General features: G+C 44.8%; 2 pseudogenes; one reads left to right on the top strand and one right to left on the bottom strand.

Annotated features, from left to right (window-relative positions):
• Nucleotides 1-2,480: 2,480 nt before the first annotated feature.
• LOC142280568 (U2 spliceosomal RNA) lies at nt 2,481-2,687 on the bottom strand (annotated as a pseudogene).
• A 12,268-nt stretch (nt 2,688-14,955) lies between these two features.
• Nucleotides 14,956-15,162, top strand: LOC142280567 (U2 spliceosomal RNA; annotated as a pseudogene).
• The last annotated feature ends 3,178 nt before the right edge of the window (nt 15,163-18,340 follow it).

The following is an 18,340-nucleotide window of genomic DNA, read 5'->3' as shown; positions in this document are numbered from 1 at the left end:
AGGGAATCTTTCTGGATATATACTCTGGGCACATTGGAACCCAAAGGCTTAAACCATGAATATGAAGTACAGACTTGATTCATTGGGCCATGCATGGACATAATGGACATAATTCTAATAGGCAGGACAGGTAATAAGGAGCACAAGGGATATGCTAAAATGTGTTGTGTGACAAGACAGACACAGGAAAGGAGATGATAACAGGTGTAGGGACCAACAAGGTGAGACAAGGGGTATCAGGATAGGGTCAAGTAGGTATGAATGTAGTAATGGGGCAGGCATAGAGAATTGTATGCGAATGTGAATTACAATAAGTCACTAAGGAAAGGAATATGTGAGTGTGTGCCTAATGTAAACTAATATTGTACTGGCAAAATTATAGATGGAAAGGGAGAAGGGGAGAGGGGAGAGAGGAGGCTGTAATTGACTACAAGGGTATGAGTTATGAGTGATCATAGGGATAGTGCTACATAAGTGGAAATACCTATGGAGGACCGGATGTGTAAGCGCATACCTTATACAAACCTATAGAGTGCTGATGGGTGAGAGTGTGATGTTAGATATAAGACATCCTATAGTGAATAGTGAGCCGTAATCAAGTGCAACAGGGATATTTCACGTGACTATGGGAACCTGGAAGGTAAAGAAAGGGGAGAAAAAACTGTTAGACAAGGTAATCAGACAAACATGACAAATAAAAAACAAGGAAGAATGGAACTCCATACATACTGGAACCATATATAGTGTGAACACGAAAAAGAACCGGGCGTTAGAAAAAATGTGCACGGCCCAATGAATCAAGTCGGTTCTTCATATTCATGGTTTAAGCCCTTGGGTTCCAACGTGCCCAGAGTATATATCCAGAAAGATTCCCTTTCTTTGAGCTTCCTAATTCTATCGCCTCCTCTGCGTATGGCTGGGACATGTTCGATGACTTGGAATCTTAATTGGGCCACTGTGCGATTATGCGTCACAAAATGGTGTGGGACTGGTAATAGAATCTGCTTACAACGTATTGTTGACTTGTGCTTAGCACAAAGAAAGGGAATCTTTCTGGATATGTACTCTGGACACATTAGAACCCAAGGGCTTAAACCGTGAATATGAAGTACAGACTTGATTCATTGGGCCGTGCACCATGTCACCATGTGTGCAATTGCATTGTCCAATGGCTCACAATGGTTATGCGTTTTCATTGGATGGATAATCGAAGCCATGTTTTTTTCCTTTCTCTTGGGTTTGTTGTGTGAGTAGACTATAGGATTAAGTTAGTTACCGCAGGCAGTGGATTTAGCTTCCTGTCTTTGGTCCAGTGGTAGATTGATTGTTTGGTCTATGAGCTGTTATGGGTTTTAATCCAGGTGAATGCCCATGGGCTGCTTATAACTGTGTGAAATATGTAGTTTTACTGGGCTGGGATGAGAGAATCCATCGAAGCATGGTGTAGGGATTGTGGTTCCTGTGTGCTAAGAAGAAAGGCTGGCACCAGCCAGAAAGCCCCATTACAGCCAATAATCAACCGCTAGCCGCTGGAACTCGTTGCTCTAGATCATGTCAAACTCACACCAAGCAGGAATAGATACATTAGCCCACCATCCCACCCAAAGAGCAACTTCTGCTGCGCAGCTGGCTTTCTAGGCAGCAGCGCTATCGTGATGTCAGCGGGGGACATTGTGACAAGCCAGTGTTCCGTCACTTCATGTTGTGCACTGTTCAAACGGAAAATACATCAACAGGCAGACTACAGAAAAGCTTACTAACAAAGGTTAGAGAGGGGCTTTCTCAGAGGGCTTTTTACAGTTTGTCTATTCCCAATTAGCCGTTTAAGTATGCTTAATGAAAGTACTAATTCTTTCATAGGCCGCCCATTCTTAGTATTTGACGTTCCTTATATTGCGGTATCAGGCTTCGCAGCAGGTTGCAAAACATTCATCACCCATGACTGTCCCCAATTGGGCTCAGAAGCTAAATGTCTATCATGACCTCTCTTTTTGAAAGTCCAAGAGCAAGCAAACTCTTCCTCCAGGAGAGGGAGCCAACAGATCACTAAAGACATCATCATTGCTCAAAGAAAACACCGAAAAACAATGGAAGCTTTAATTGGAGTGGAATCTGATAGACAGCACCTGATGCCAAGTCTGCATCTTCTAACACCTGCAGTCACTGCAGCAGCTGAATCCAATGTGTCCAAAAGGGATCTATTCTATTCAATTGCAAATGATCTAGATAAGACTGAGAATAAGATACTGCACGGGACATAGCAGAGTTGGTCAAGTTGAGTGGAGATGAGTTTGCTATTTGGCACAGCTTTTGCATCAATAAAGCAAGTAAAAGGTGTGAAAGATAAAAAAAAGGGTGAAAGTGTGAAAAGTGAATTGGCCAAATTGAGGTGCATATAAAGTTTTTGCTTTCTTTCAATTCACTAATGGGGCTCATTTGAATCAGGTGAATTGAGTTCTGCTTTTGGAAACTGGGTTAAGAAGGGGTGCACCGGTCCTGGAGGTACTGCAATACCAGGTCAATGCGTGGAGTGGACAGAGCAAGATTTTTTCCATCTCCTTGTTCTAAAAATCCATTTAATATATGGTCCCCAGAGAGGGGACGTATCAGATATTAAACTGATAAGAACAGATTTAATTTTTTTTTTTTTCTGTTTATCAGTAGGACTTCAAAATAACAAAGGTGATCGCCTCCCGTTGCCTGGGAACCGTCCAGGCACAAGAGGGCTATGTGTCACCAGAAGGCGCACACACTTCCTCAAGGCCGGCAGACGTGCAATCCCAGGCACCTTCCAGTACCGACCAAGGTAGCGTCCTCCGAAACTACACTTGATCTTAGCCAAAAGGCCGAGAAGCTATAACCCGAATTGGTTACGGCCTTGAGTGGCACCCTGGCCTATACCGGACACATCTTAGGGAGAGGGAGACAAACCCACGCCTACAGAAGACATTTTGTCACCCAAGCCAACCCTTGAAAAGGCTGTTTTGCAGAGCAAAAACAAGAAGAATGATGCTTTTTGCAGCCGCCGCCCACTGCAATTAATCTGAATAACTCCTCCTCCTCCAAGCACCTCCCCTCCCCCTTGCAGTCTTTCCAATTCATGATACAAAAAGACGGACGGACAGGACAGGACAGGACAGGCTGCCTGACTTTCCGTCACTGCCACCCTTTGCCATCCTTGCCCGTAGAAAGCCCTTTCATCATCCCCAAACCCTAATCTTTTCCCTTCCCTTCCCAGCTGCGTCTCACTCCCTTTCATTAGGAAGTGAGCGCAGCCTTTTCTCCGTTCTGCACATGCGCGACGTTAAACACAAATGCGCAGGCGTGCGTTCCATTAGCCTCACTGCATTCCACTCCCATACAGGAAGTGGGCGCAGCTATTACTACGGTCGCACATAAAAGAACCCACGGCCACCACTGCACACAGCTGACTCCACCACAGGACACCCACTTCTACACCAACGCAGGTAAGACAGGATCGGCACCTCTATGCTCCCGTTACAATCAGGCTCAGTCACCATGTGATAACGCTCTCAACTCTTTAGTTGCAGGCTCCCCTTGCTTCACCTCCACTGGCTGTGCTGCCATTTCCTCTCCCACCTGGAAGGTATACTTTATTCCACTATTTTCCTGTTTCTCTCTTCCCCCTTTTCCCATAACCTACTTTTATCTGCATTTGTGGGGTATCTATATGCTATTTACATCATAGTTTTATTCATTAATATGGAAGGGAAGAGTGCCCATGAGAGTGTTGAACTGCGGAGAGCAAGAGATTAAGCTGCTCCGATTTGCCAGATACACATGCTATCCAAACAGCAGCATCCACCATTGCTTCAGCCCACCCATTCAGTGACAGCTCACCAAGTCAGCCAGAGGAGTGGTGTAAGGAATTACACGTAGGCACTGACTCCACACCTTCACATCACAAGAAGGGGGTCTACAGGCTAGTGCAAGAATACGAGCAAGTCTTCAGCAAACATCCGCTAGACTTTTGAAGAATAAAAGGGGTCAAACACTACATCCCCACAAGTGCACACCCACCCATCAAAGAGAGATATAAGCCAAAACTACCTGCACATTACCAGTGTACCAAGGACATGTTGAGCAACATGAAGGAGGCTGGGGTTATCCGTGACAGTTGTAGCCTCTGGGCAGCTCCGTTGGTCCTGTTAAAGAAGAAGGACAGCACCACTCCCCTGTATTGAGGAATAGCTAGCTGCATTGAGAACTGCAAATTATTTTTCTACCCTTGATCTCACTAGTCGCTATTGGCAAGTGTCCGTTGCTGAGGCAGACCGGGAGAAGACCGCCTTTGCCACCCCGATGGGTCTCTGCGAGTTCAAAAGCATGCCCTTCGAGCTGTGCAATTTGCCAGGAACCTTCCAGAGGCTGATGGAATGCTGCTTGGGACACCGAAACTTTGAAACGGTACTGCTATACCTTTATGATGTTATTGTTTATTCTAAAGCAAACAAGATTTTAGGGTGTATAAAAAGGGAGATTAGATCCGGTGATCCCAACGTATTGTTAACCCTCTATAAATCACTTGTAAGGCCACATCTGGAATATGGGGTAAAGTCCTGAGCAGGTTGATAACCATTGGTTTGAGCATGGTAGGGTGTAGTGCGCATCTTCCTGCATCGGTAAAAGCTGCAGAAGTCCTTGAAGATTTCCGCTTCAAAGGCAGTGCCTTGATCTGTGAGGACTCTCTCTGAGTAGCCATGAGGTCTGCATAAGTGTGCTTGGAAGACCTTCGCTGCAGTATGGGCCATTAGATCTTTGACTTGTACCACAACCATAAATCTCGAGTAGTTGTCTACCATCGTAAGTGCATACGTGAGCTCGCCTCGATATTCTGCAACAAAACTCCCTTTTTCGATTTCAGTTTCAGCAAACACTCCTCTTCCTGTAGAAAATATTTATCATTACCTAAGACAGTCATTCTAATGCATGACAATATTAAGGCAATTTAGTTAAAACTTGTTTTAACTCACCTTTAAGGGGATTGATGTATTTCATGGTCAATCCAGGTTTGTCAGTGATGGCACTGACATAATGTATGGCGTCTTTTTCGGGCGTTATCCTTTGCCTTTTCATTGTGAAAATCCAGTTGCCTATATCAAAGCAAATTCTACTACTTGTAAAGTATGCAGAAAATGAAATGTAGAACATATAACATCAACTGCTTAGGAACGCATCATAGGTTAGTACTTAAAAGGATATTGTCATGTTCTAGTCATAATGCAAGCTGGACATTTTTCATGTTACCCTGTAATCGCCGGCCTGTTCTAATGCTCACAAGCCAAGATATAGGCTCAGCTGCTAAGGCTTCCCTCTGCCTTCTGAATGAAACTTGAATATGTCTGGCTCACTGTGTATATAGCAGGTGCTCAGAAAAAATAAGAGTCAATTCAATAGAAATAGCTCTGGCACACTATAGTGATCAATAACGTAAGAAAAGAACTCTTGGAATGCTGAAAATTCTTTATTTGTGCAAAAGGATAATTCATCCAACGTTTCGACCTTGTTTTTAGGTCTTTATCAAGGATAAAGTTATCTAAGATCATAAAGGGTTACAAAACCATATAAACACGTAATTAGTACATAGTACAACATAACAGTACAATATATTGCTACTTGAGAGTACAATGGGTCAAATGACCATGATGCACATACAAAAAATTTTTCCAAAGCCATAGTGAAAACATTTGTACTGAGGAAAGAAAATTTCCACATGACCTATCTGGAGAAACATTCTGGATCAAACAACCAAAAATAGTCAAGCAGGTAAATACACACCTATATGGATAACAGGATGATATGTGTTCAATTGTATAGCGTCATTGCCATTAAGGTACAAATGGAAAACTTGCAATCCTATATAGTGAAGGAAATGAACACATATCATATCAAAGAACACAGGAACATGGGTGTGAGAAAAACCTCAATGTTTATACTTTGTTCTTTATAATGGTGTGAACATGTATATGTCTCAGTACCTTATGCACTTGAGAATTCTTGTGAGTAGATGATGAAAGCCTATTTCAGAACTGGAATCGGTAAATAATTGTAGGTGGAATCTAAATGAAAAGATGGTACAAGTGTTATCATGACACGTGGGCTATAACACAATGGACCGTGTGACAAAGAAGAAAGGAGAGAAAGAAGAGGAAGAAAATGCAACTACCTGTAACATTACGTGATAGTCACTGGTAAGTATCACTTGACAATTCAAGTGAAAAAGGATTCCTTTATTAAAGGGTTCTCAGTCGCCTCAGGATCATGAAATACTAGGGTAAATGATATGAGAATGGGTAAGAAGCACCACTAAAGGAAATATGAGATGCAGGACATATATCTATAAACCCCTGAACTACATGATAGAAATAAAAAGAAGAAAAAAGAAAAAAAAGAAGAAAGAAGAAGAACACATAGAATGCGGAAAGAGAATGGGTACAACTACCTGAGTTACTGCAGGGAGGCCCCTGGTTGGTATTGTGAGGGTTAGTGGAATTCCTTCACTGAAGGGTTCTCAGTTGCCTCAGGTTCGTGAAAAATGCTATAGACAAATAATGCCCGGAGAAAAGGGGTTCATATACAGCGAATAATGGTAATACAAGGTACATGTGTCACATGTAATAGTATATATATATATATTGTACTAAGCTCTACACCAGAAATAGAAAGTAGTCCCTCTGCCTTCTGTCTAGGTGCCCTGAGTTATGTCCTGTAAACTGTCACAGCGACCCAGACACACATGTGTAGTAGGGGAATATCCCTGCTGAGATGCCAGTGCTAGAGCACTCGTTTGCTGTGGAGTTGAACGCTATGTGAGCAGTTCTTACCTTCAATGAGCAGAAGTCTCTTTTTTCAGATTTCAATATCTCTGTGGGTATCTGGCAGAAATATGGAATACTCTTTACTGCTAAGACCCTGTACACCACTCCCACTAAAGGGGGCTTTACACGCTGCGACATCGCTAATGCGGAGTCGTTGGGGTCACGGAATTTGTGACGCACATCCGGCCGCATTAGCGATGTTGCTGCGTGTGACACCGATGAGCGATTTTGCATCGTTGCAAAAACGTGCAAAATCGCTCATCGGTGACATGGGTCTCCATTCTCGATTATCGTTACTGCAGCAGTAACGATGTAGTTCGTCGCTCCTGCGGCAGCACACATCGCTCCGTGTGACACCGCAGAAACGAGGAACCTCTCCTTACCTGCCTCCCAGCCGCTATGAGGAAGGAAGGAGGTGGGCGGGATGTTCCGGCCACTCATCTCCGCCCCTTCGCTGCTATTGGGCGGTCGCTCAGTGACGTCGCTGTGACGCCGCACGGACCGCCCCCTTAGAAAGGAGGCGGTTCGCCGGTCACAGCGACGTCGCCGGGCAGGTAAGTATGTGTGACGGGTCTGGTCGGTGTTGTGCAGCATGGGCAGCGATTTGCCCGTGTCGCGCAACAGATGGGAGCGGGTATCCACACTAGCGATATCGGGACCGATATCGCAGTGTGTAAAGTAGCCTTTAATAAACTGTGTAAAGGATTTTAAGTAAAAATCCACAATAAACCAGCGCTAGATGGGTTTTTATAATTTTATTAATAGACCACAAATAAAAAAATTTTTGCTATCCTTGTTTCAAGACAGAGTATTTGATAATATACAATACACTGATTATTACTAAAACCAAGGACCACATAAAACAAGGACCACATAAAATAAAAAATGAAAGTAATGAGAATAAAATTCTTTTGTATAACCAATTAACTTCGAGGTGATACAATATTCACATTGATTTAGTTTTACCAGTCTAATGTAATGCCCCGGCCGGTGGCATATATTTTGTTTGGTTAATAATTTAGACTTATACAATGAAAGATGTACTATACCACCCCTGGCTAACTTACAAGTTTTAAGTTGTACAATATAAGTTTGCGACGTTATATTCGCCCCCAGGGCCTGGGGGAATAAACCTCACAACAACTTGACCGCAAAAAACACCCCGGATTTCTCCGTTGATTAGGCTGGAACCGCTATGTACAGGATTGACCTGTTAGACTTCCAGAGCGGACGTTTTGAGGCCAGTGGCCGCGACTAGTGCTGGCTCTGGGGGAGATGTATGGTTACCGACATCCCTCTTTACAGAGCCTTTATAACACTTCACAAGGCCACAAACCAGCCGGTCCCGTATTCTCCCAAATGTACTTTCGAAATCAAGCAGTACGAAGCCACTGAAAGCACCAAGATGTTGGCTGCGGACAACAATAAGATCAGCGGTAACTACTCAGCCTCTCCAGCGGGCAGTCCAGACCGTATCCAGTGTCAGCTGACTGATTCCACACAGGAGGAAGTTGCTTGGCAGGTTAGCACCACACAAGGCTCCGATCCGCTTCCAAACGAGCAATGCAGAACCGCTGGAGGTACCAATGTATCCTGGTTGCAGACAAAGGAAATGTCAGCGGTAACCTCTCAACCTCTCCAGCAGGCAATCCGTACCGTGTCCAGTGGAAGCCGGTTGATTCCACACGAGGGAGAGATTACTTGGCAGGTTATCACCGCACAGGTGAGGTAGGCAAAAACAGAGTCCTGATCCGACGCGCGTTTCGGGGGCGTGTAACGGCCCCCTTCCTCAAGGATAACTCAGCTGTTGCCTAGAGCACTATTTATGCATACATTTAATTGGTTATAATTTGCATAAAATTAAACAATGTTTAAATTCAACCAACATTCAATGACCACTACATATATCAATTTGTGAAAGACCGTTCATAATAGCCATATAATATAATTATGTGCAAAGGTTTTTCTAAAGGTTTTTCTAAAAAGACCTATATATAGCCTTGCTTGTATCATCATATACTGGGAAGACAATGTGTATATATGCATATGCTTTTTTTCAACAATAAATTTAACAAAAGGACATCATAAAGGTGTAATATAAATTTGCTATAATATGAAAAGCCCCTTATATCTACATCAACCTTGGGCAAGTGAAGCACCAATTTTAATATATATTATGCATATATACACATATATCTCCATGACAATCGCTTTTTTTTTTTTTTTTTTTTTTTTTCCTTCTCTCCGTATTATTATCAGTACCTATTACTCCTCTACCTATAAAAATATAAATTAATTAAAAGCAAACAGTTCTATATCATTATTGAGTCCATATGGTTTCAAGGTGTTCAATTCAAAAATCCATTGGCTTTCTGCTCGTGACATTTTTTTAATGAAATCGCCACCTCTCCAATCCTTAGTTATTTTTTGTACGCCCCATACTTGGGATCCTTTAAAGGACCCTCCATGTTTTAACACATAATGTCTGGATAGGGGGTGCTTAGTACATTTATTTTTAACACTTCTAATGTGCTCACCCACCCTTTTCCATAGGGGTCTAATAGTTCTCCCAATGTATTTTTTCTGACAGGGACATTGAATGCAATATACTACTCCCTTTGATTGACATGTAATAAATTCTCTAATCATGACTTCTGACTGCCCCTGTAAGAAGGATTTCCGTGAAATATTTTTTGTATTCTTACATACTATACAGCTTTTGCATGGAAAAAAACCTTTCAGGCCAAATAATCCTCCCTTATTAGGTGCTGTAAGATTACGTATGGTGGGTGCCACTAAATTGCCAATATTGTTTGCCTTCCTATATATGAATATAACGTCGCAAACTTATATTGTACAACTTAAAACTTGTAAGTTAGCCAGGGGTGGTATAGTACATCTTTCATTGTATAAGTCTAAATTATTAACCAAACAAAATATATGCCACCGGCCGGGGCATTACATTAGACTGGTAAAACTAAATCAATGTGAATATTGTATCACCTCGAAGTTAATTGGTTATACAAAAGAATTTTATTCTCATTACTTTCATTTTTTAATTTATGTGGTCCTTGTTTTATGTGGTCCTTGGTTTTAGTAATAATCAGTGTATTGTATATTATCAAATACTCTGTCTTGAAACAAGGATAGCAAAAAATTTTTTATTTGTGGTCTATTAATAAAATTATAAAAACCAATCTAGCGCTGGTTTATTGTGGATTTTTACTTAAAATCCTTTACACAGTTTATTAAAGGCTACTTTACACACTGCGATATCGGTCCCGATATCGCTAGTGTGGATACCCGCCCCCATCTGTTGCGCGACACGGGCAAATCGCTGCCCATGCTGCACAACACCGACCAGACCCGTCACACATACTTACCTGCCCGGCGACGTCGCTGTGACCGGCGAACCGCCTCCTTTCTAAGGGGGCGGTCCGTGCGGCGTCACAGCGACGTCACTGAGCGACCGCCCAATAGCAGCGGAGGGGCGGAGATGAGTGGCCGGAACATCCCGCCCACCTCCTTCCTTCCTCATAGCGGCTGGGAGGCAGGTAAGGAGAGGTTCCTCGTTTCTGCGGTGTCACACGGAGCGATGTGTGCTGCCGCAGGAGCGACGAACTACATCGTTACTGCTGCAGTAACGATAATTGAGAATGGAGACCCATGTCACCGATGAGCGATTTTGCACGTTTTTGCAGCGATGCAAAATCGCTCATCGGTGTCACACGCAGCAACATCGCTAATGCGGCCGGATGTGCGTCACAAATTCCGTGACCCCAACGACTCCGCATTAGCGATGTCGCAGCGTGTAAAGCCCCCTTTAGTGGGAGTGGTGTACAGGGTCTTAGCAGTAAAGAGTATTCCATATTTCTGCCAGATACCCACAGAGATATTGAAATCTGAAAAAAGAGACTTCTGCTCATTGAAGGTAAGAACTGCTCACATAGCGTTCAACTCCACAGCAAACGAGTGCTCTAGCACTGGCATCTCAGCAGGGATATTCCCCTACTACACATGTGTGTCTGGGTCCCTGTGACAGTTTACAGGACATAACTCAGGGCACCTAGACAGAAGGCAGAGGGACTACTTTCTATTTCTGGTGTAGAGCTTAGTACAATATATATATATATACTATTACATGTGACACATGTACCTTGTATTACCATTATTCGCTGTATATGAACCCCTTTTCTCCGGGCATTATTTGTCTATAGCATTTTTCACGAACCTGAGGCAACTGAGAACCCTTCAGTGAAGGAATTCCACTAACCCTCACAATACCAACCAGGGGCCTCCCTGCAGTAACTCAGGTAGTTGTACCCATTCTCTTTCCGCATTCTATGTGTTCTTCTTCTTTCTTCTTTTTTTTCTTTTTTCTTCTTTTTATTTCTATCATGTAGTTCAGGGGTTTATAGATATATGTCCTGCATCTCATATTTCCTTTAGTGGTGCTTCTTACCCATTCTCATATCATTTACCCTAGTATTTCATGATCCTGAGGCGACTGAGAACCCTTTAATAAAGGAATCCTTTTTCACTTGAATTGTCAAGTGATACTTACCAGTGACTATCACGTAATGTTACAGGTAGTTGCATTTTCTTCCTCTTCTTTCTCTCCTTTCTTCTTTGTCACACGGTCCATTGTGTTATAGCCCACGTGTCATGATAACACTTGTACCATCTTTTCATTTAGATTCCACCTACAATTATTTACCGATTCCAGTTCTGAAATAGGCTTTCATGATCTACTCACTAGAATTCTCAAGTGCATAAGGTACTGAGACATATACATGTTCACACCATTATAAAGAACAAAGTATAAACATTGAGGTTTTTCTCACACCCATGTTCCTGTGTTCTTTGATATGATATGTGTTCATTTCCTTCACTATATAGGATTGCAAGTTTTCCATTTGTACCTTAATGGCAATGACGCTATACAATTGAACACATATCATCCTGTTATCCATATAGGTGTGTATTTACCTGCTTGACTATTTTTGGTTGTTTGATCCAGAATGTTTCTCCAGATAGGTCATGTGGAAATTTTCTTTCCTCAGTACAAATGTTTTCACTATGGCTTTGGAAAAATTTTTTGTATGTGCATCATGGTCATTTGACCCATTGTACTCTCAAGTAGCAATATATTGTACTGTTATGTTGTACTATGTACTAATTACGTGTTTATATGGTTTTGTAACCCTTTATGATCTTAGATAACTTTATCCTTGATAAAGACCTAAAAACAAGGTCGAAACGTTGGATGAATTATCCTTTTGCACAAATAAAGAATTTTCAGCATTCCAAGAGTTCTTTTCTTACGTTATTGATCACTATAGTGTGCCAGAGCTATTTCTATTGAATTGACTCTTATTTTTTCTGAGCACCTGCTATATACACAGTGAGCCAGACATATTCAAGTTTCATTCAGAAGGCAGAGGGAAGCCTTAGCAGCTGAGCCTATATCTTGGCTTGTGAGCATTAGAACAGGCCGGCGATTACAGGGTAACATGAAAAATGTCCAGCTTGCATTATGACTAGAACATGACAATATCCTTTTAAGTACTAACCTATGATGCGTTCCTAAGCAGTTGATGTTATATGTTCTACATTTCATTTTCTGCATACTTTACAAGTAGTAGAATTTGCTTTGATATAGGCAACTGGATTTTCACAATGAAAAGGCAAAGGATAACGCCCGAAAAAGACGCCATACATTATGTCAGTGCCATCACTGACAAACCTGGATTGACCATGAAATACATCAATCCCCTTAAAGGTGAGTTAAAACAAGTTTTAACTAAATTGCCTTAATATTGTCATGCATTAGAATGACTGTCTTAGGTAATGATAAATATTTTCTACAGGAAGAGGAGTGTTTGCTGAAACTGAAATCGAAAAAGGGAGTTTTGTTGCAGAATATCGAGGCGAGCTCACGTATGCACTTACGATGGTAGACAACTACTCGAGATTTATGGTTGTGGTACAAGTCAAAGATCTAATGGCCCATACTGCAGCGAAGGTCTTCCAAGCACACTTATGCAGACCTCATGGCTACTCAGAGAGAGTCCTCACAGATCAAGGCACAGCCTTTGAAGCGGAAATCTTCAAGGACTTCTGCAGCTTTTACCGATGCAGGAAGATGCGCACTACACCCTACCATGCTCAAACCAATGGTTATCAACCTGCTCAGGACTTTACCCCATATTCCAGATGTGGCCTTACAAGTGATTTATAGAGGGGTAACAATACGTTGGGATCACCGGATCTAATCTCCCTTTTTATACACCCTAAAATCTTGTTTGCTTTAGAATAAACAATAACATCATAAAGGTATAGCAGTACCGTTTCAAAGTTTCGGTGTCCCAAGCAGCATTCCATCAGCCTCTGGAAGGTTCCTGGCAAATTGCACAGCTCGAAGGGCATGCTTTTGAACTCGCAGAGACCCATCGGGGTGGCAAAGGCGGTCTTCTCCCGGTCTGCCTCAGCAACGGACACTTGCCAATAGCGACTAGTGAGATCAAGGGTAGAAAAATAATTTGCAGTTCTCAATGCAGCTAGCTATTCCTCAATACAGGGGAGTGGTGCTGTCCTTCTTCTTTAACAGGACCAACGGAGCTGCCCAGAGGCTACAACTGTCACGGATAACCCCAGCCTCCTTCATGTTGCTCAACATGTCCTTGGTACACTGGTAATGTGCAGGTAGTTTTGGCTTATATCTCTCTTTGATGGGTGGGTGTGCACTTGTGGGGATGTAGTGTTTGACCCCTTTTATTCTTCAAAAGTCTAGCGGATGTTTGCTGAAGACTTGCTCGTATTCTTGCACTAGCCTGTAGACCCCCTTCTTGTGATGTGAAGGTGTGGAGTCAGTGCCTACGTGTAATTCCTTACACCACTCCTATGGCTGACTTGGTGAGCTGTCACTGAATGGGTGGGCTGAAGCAATGGTGGATGCTGCTGTTTGGATAGCATGTGTATCTACTGAGAACAGCTTATCAATGGTGGCAAATCGGAGCAGCTTAATTTCTTGCTCTCCGCAGTTCAACACTCTCATGGGCACTCTTCCCTTCCATATTAATGAATAAAACTATGATGTAAATAGCATATAGATACCCCACAAATGCAGATAAAAGTAGGTTATGGGAAAAGGGGGAAGAGAGAAACAGGAAAATAGTGGAATAAAGTATACCTTCCAGGTGGGAGAGGAAATGGCAGCACAGCCAGTGGAGGTGAAGCAAGGGGAGCCTGCAACTAAAGAGTTGAGAGCGTTATCACATGGTGACTGAGCCTGATTGTAACGGGAGCATAGAGGTGCCGATCCTGTCTTACCTGCGTTGGTGTAGAAGTGGGTGTCCTGTGGTGGAGTCAGCTATGTGCAGTGGTGGCCGTGGGTTCTTTTATGTGCGACCGTAGTAATAGCTGCGCCCACTTCCTGTATGGGAGTGGAATGCAGTGAGGGTAATGGAACGCACGCCTGCGCATTTGTGTTTAACGTCGCGCATGTGCAGAACGGAGAAAAGGCTGCGCTCACTTCCTAATGAAAGGGAGTGAGACGCATCTGGGAAGGGAAGGGAAAAGATTAGGGTTTGGGGATGATGAAAGGGCTTTCTACGGACAAGGATGGCAAAGGGTGGCAGTGACGGAAAGTCAGGCAGCCTGTCCTGTCCTGTCCTGTCCGTCCGTCTTTTTGTATCATGAATTGGAAAGACTGCAAGGGGGAGGGGAGGTGCTTGTGTCCAAAAGGAGGAGTTATTCAGATTCATTGCAGTGGGCGGCGGCTGCAAAAAGCACCATTCTTCTTGTTTTTGCTCTGCAAAACAGCCTTTTCAAGGGTTGGCTTGGGTGACAAAATGTCTTCTGTAGGCGTGGGTTTGTCTCCCTCTCCCTAAGATGTGTCCGGTATAGGCCAGGGTGCCACTCAAGGCCGTAACCAATTCGGGTTATAGCTTCTCGGCCTTTTGGCTAAGATCAAGTGTAGTTTCGGAGGACGCTACCTTGGTCGGTACTGGAAGGTGCCTGGGATTGCACGTCTGCCGGCCTTGAGGAAGTGTGTGCGCCTTCTGGTGACACATAGCCCTCTTGTGCCTGGACGGTTCCCAGGCAACGGGAGGCGATCACCTTTGTTATTTTGAAGTCCTACTGATAAACAGAAAAAAAAAAAAATTAAATCTGTTCTTATCAGTTTAATATCTGATACGTCCCCTCTCTGGGGACCATATATTAAATGGATTTTTAGAACAAGGAGATGGAAAAAATCTTGCTCTGTCCACTCCACGCATTGACCTGGTATTGCAGTACCTCCAGGACCGGTGCACCCCTTCTTAACCCAGTTTCCAAAAGCAGAACTCAATTCACCTGATTCAAATGAGCCCCATTAGTGAATTGAAAGAAAGCAAAAACTTTATATGCACCTCAATTTGGCCAATTCACTTTTCACACTTTCACCCTTTTTTTTATCTTTCACACCTTTTACTTGCTTTATTGATGCAAAAAGCTGTGCCAAATAGCAAACTCATCTCCACTCAACTTGACCAACTCTGCTATGTCCCGTGCAGTATCTTATTCTCAGTCTTATCTAGATCATTTGCAATTGAATAGAATAGATCCCTTTTGGCTGCTTATGACTGTGTAAAATATGTAGTTTTACTGGGCTGGGATGAGAGAATCCATTGAAGCATGGTGTAGGGATTGTGGTTCCTGTGTGCTAAGAAGAGAGGCTGGCACCAGCCAGAAAGCCCCATTGCAGCCAATAATCACTTAATAACTTTTTCAACTTGTCATCATATGGGAGGCCTTCCATTCCTTGTAGTAGTCTAGTTGCCCACCTTTGAACTGACTCTAACTTCTGAATGTCCTTTTTAAAATGTGGAGCCCAAAACTGGTTCCCATATTCCAGATGTAGCCTTACAAGTGATTTATAGAGGTGTAACAATACGTTGGGATCACGGGATCTAATCTCCCTTTTTATACACCCTAAAATCTTGTCCCAAGCAGCATTCCATCAGCCTCTGGAAGGTTCCTGGCGCATTGCACAGCTCGAAGGGCATGCTTTTGAACTCGCAGAGACCCATAGGGGTGGCGAAGGCGGTCTTCTCCCGGTCTGCCTCAGCAACGGACACTTGCCAATAGTGACTAGTGAGATCAAGGGTAGAAAAATAATTTGCAGTTCTCAATGCAGCTAGCAATTCCTCAATACGGGGAGTGGTGCCGTCCTTCTTTTTTAACAGGATCAACAGAGCTGCCCAAAGGCTACAACTGTCACGGATAACCCCAGCCGCCTTCATGTTGCTCAACATGTCCTTGGTACACTGGCAATGTGAAGGTGGTATTGGCTTATAGCTCTCTTTGATGGGTGGGTGTGCACCTGTGGGGATGTGGTGTTGGACCCCTTTTATTCCCCCAAAATCTAGCGGGCTTCCCACCGGTAACCCGCTCCCCAGGTTGGATGGATGCTGAGGGAGCCCCTTTTGCCCGCAGGCTCTGGCCCTGGGAACTGTAGCCTTGGCGGTGACTGTGCTTCCCTCTACGGTGTGAGCTGTTGCCTTCAATCGGGTCTTGACTGCTGGGAAACCCTGGAGGTTCCTGTCGCTAACGGATTTGACCGGTTTTACGGCGACTCCTAGCCTGGTCGGGGTCCGTAGGCCCTGCCGGATGGTGCTGGCTTCTCTTCACTCCCCGATCTGGTACCGGCGGGCCACCGCCCATCCCCGGTCCGTACGGTTCACTCCAATCAGCCTCTCCTGCAGAAGGTCACCACCGTCTGCCAACCTTGCTGAGTGCCCGGGCCACACACCCGGACACGGTCAGTCTCCTCTCCTCTTCACTTCTCTAACTCCAAAACTGATCTCTAATCTGACTCCTTTTCCCGCCTCCAGGACTGTGAACTCCTCGGTGGGTGGGATCAACCGCCTGGCCCACCCCCTGGTGTGGACATCAGCCCCTGGAGGAAGGCAACTAGGATTTGTGTTTAGCTTCGGTGTGCCTAGCCAGAGTGTAGAGTGTGTTGGTGTAGTACCTGTGACGACCTGGCTTGTCCAGGGCGCCACATTCCCCTATAGCAAAATGCAGACCGTCCGCGGGCTGCCCGTCCATCACCGGTTTTATTTTCACAACTGAAAAAGAATAAAACGGTAAAACATGTAAAAGCATCATAAACATTTTACAACGGTACAGCTTCCGCTCTTCTCCCACCCAAACAACCTGGCCCTGATGCTGCCCCTAAGAAGCGGGCAGCACCCCTTGACCCCAGTCCAGCACCAAGTTGCCCGAGCGGGTTCTGTCTCTTTCAGGGGGCCCACGTCCAAGGGGACCCCTGAACCCCCGGAGGATCACCACCGGTTACGGTAGTGGCGGGCCTAGGCCATCCCTTTCCTCCAGGCCCATCCTCCCAAATCAGCCTCTCCTGGTCGGTAAGCACCCTCTCCGGGTACCAATGCGGTCAACAGAAATAAGCCTGGAAAGCCTTAGCAGCGGTGCGGCCGGTTAAGTCCTTAACTGGGACAACCACCAGGAACCTCGAGTAGTGGTCTACGATGGTCAGAGCGTAGGTGTACCCACTTCGGCTGGGGGTGAGCTTTACATGGTCAAGGGCAACCAGCTCCAGCGGTTGGTGTGTAATGATCGGGTGTAGGGGTGCCTTCTGGCTGGCCTCGTCCTTCCTTCTCAATGCGCAAGGGCCACATTCTCGGCACCAGGCCTCCACAGATTCCCGCATTCCACTCCAATAGAACCGCTCTCTTAACAACATCTCTAGCTTCTTCCACCCGAAGTGCACTGCACCATCATGGTATGCTTGCAGGACGGTGGGCACGTTAGCCTGGGGAATCACCAGCTGGCGGATCTTCTCGTGAGTCTTTGGATTAATCAGCTCGCGATACAACTTCCCCTGGTGTAGGTATAGCCGGGTCCGTTCTTGCCACAGATGTTGGGCTTCGGCAGGGGCAGCAGGGTCTATCCCAGCAGAACCCTGTTCCACTAGAGTCTTGACCAGGCGGACAGCAGGTGCCTGGTCCTGAGCTTCCTGCCAGTCCTGTCGGGGCAGCGGATCCAGGTTCACCCGTTGTTGGTAGACGTGCACCTTCTCAGTGAATGGCCGGTGAAATGCAGGCAACTCGATCTCTTCGAGGTCATCATCCTCTGGCCCCTCTTCCGACAGGTGGGGCATCCGGGAGAGTGCATTGGCATTGACGTTGGTACGGCCGGCCCGGTACTTGATGGTGAAATCGTAGTTGGCTAACCTGGTCACCCACCGCTGCTCCAACGCGCCCAGCTTGGCCATATCTAGATGGGTCAGCAGGTTATTGTCTGTGTACGCGGTGAACTTGGCTGCTGCCAGGTAATGGCGGAACCGCTCGGTGATAGCCCACACCAGTGCCAAGAGCTCAAGCTTGAAGGAGATGTAGTTCTCAGGGTTCCTCTCAGTCGGTCGGAGTTTTCGGCTAGCATAAGCTATTACCTTTTCCCTTCTGTCTTGGACCTGGGATAGAACAGCCCCCAAG

Source organism: Anomaloglossus baeobatrachus, unplaced genomic scaffold (genome assembly GCF_048569485.1).
Source record: "Anomaloglossus baeobatrachus isolate aAnoBae1 unplaced genomic scaffold, aAnoBae1.hap1 Scaffold_457, whole genome shotgun sequence".
Classification (NCBI taxonomy): Eukaryota; Metazoa; Chordata; class Amphibia; order Anura; family Aromobatidae; genus Anomaloglossus; species Anomaloglossus baeobatrachus.
Note: the sequence above shows the minus strand (reverse complement) of the source record. Positions and strands in the feature narration are given on the sequence as shown.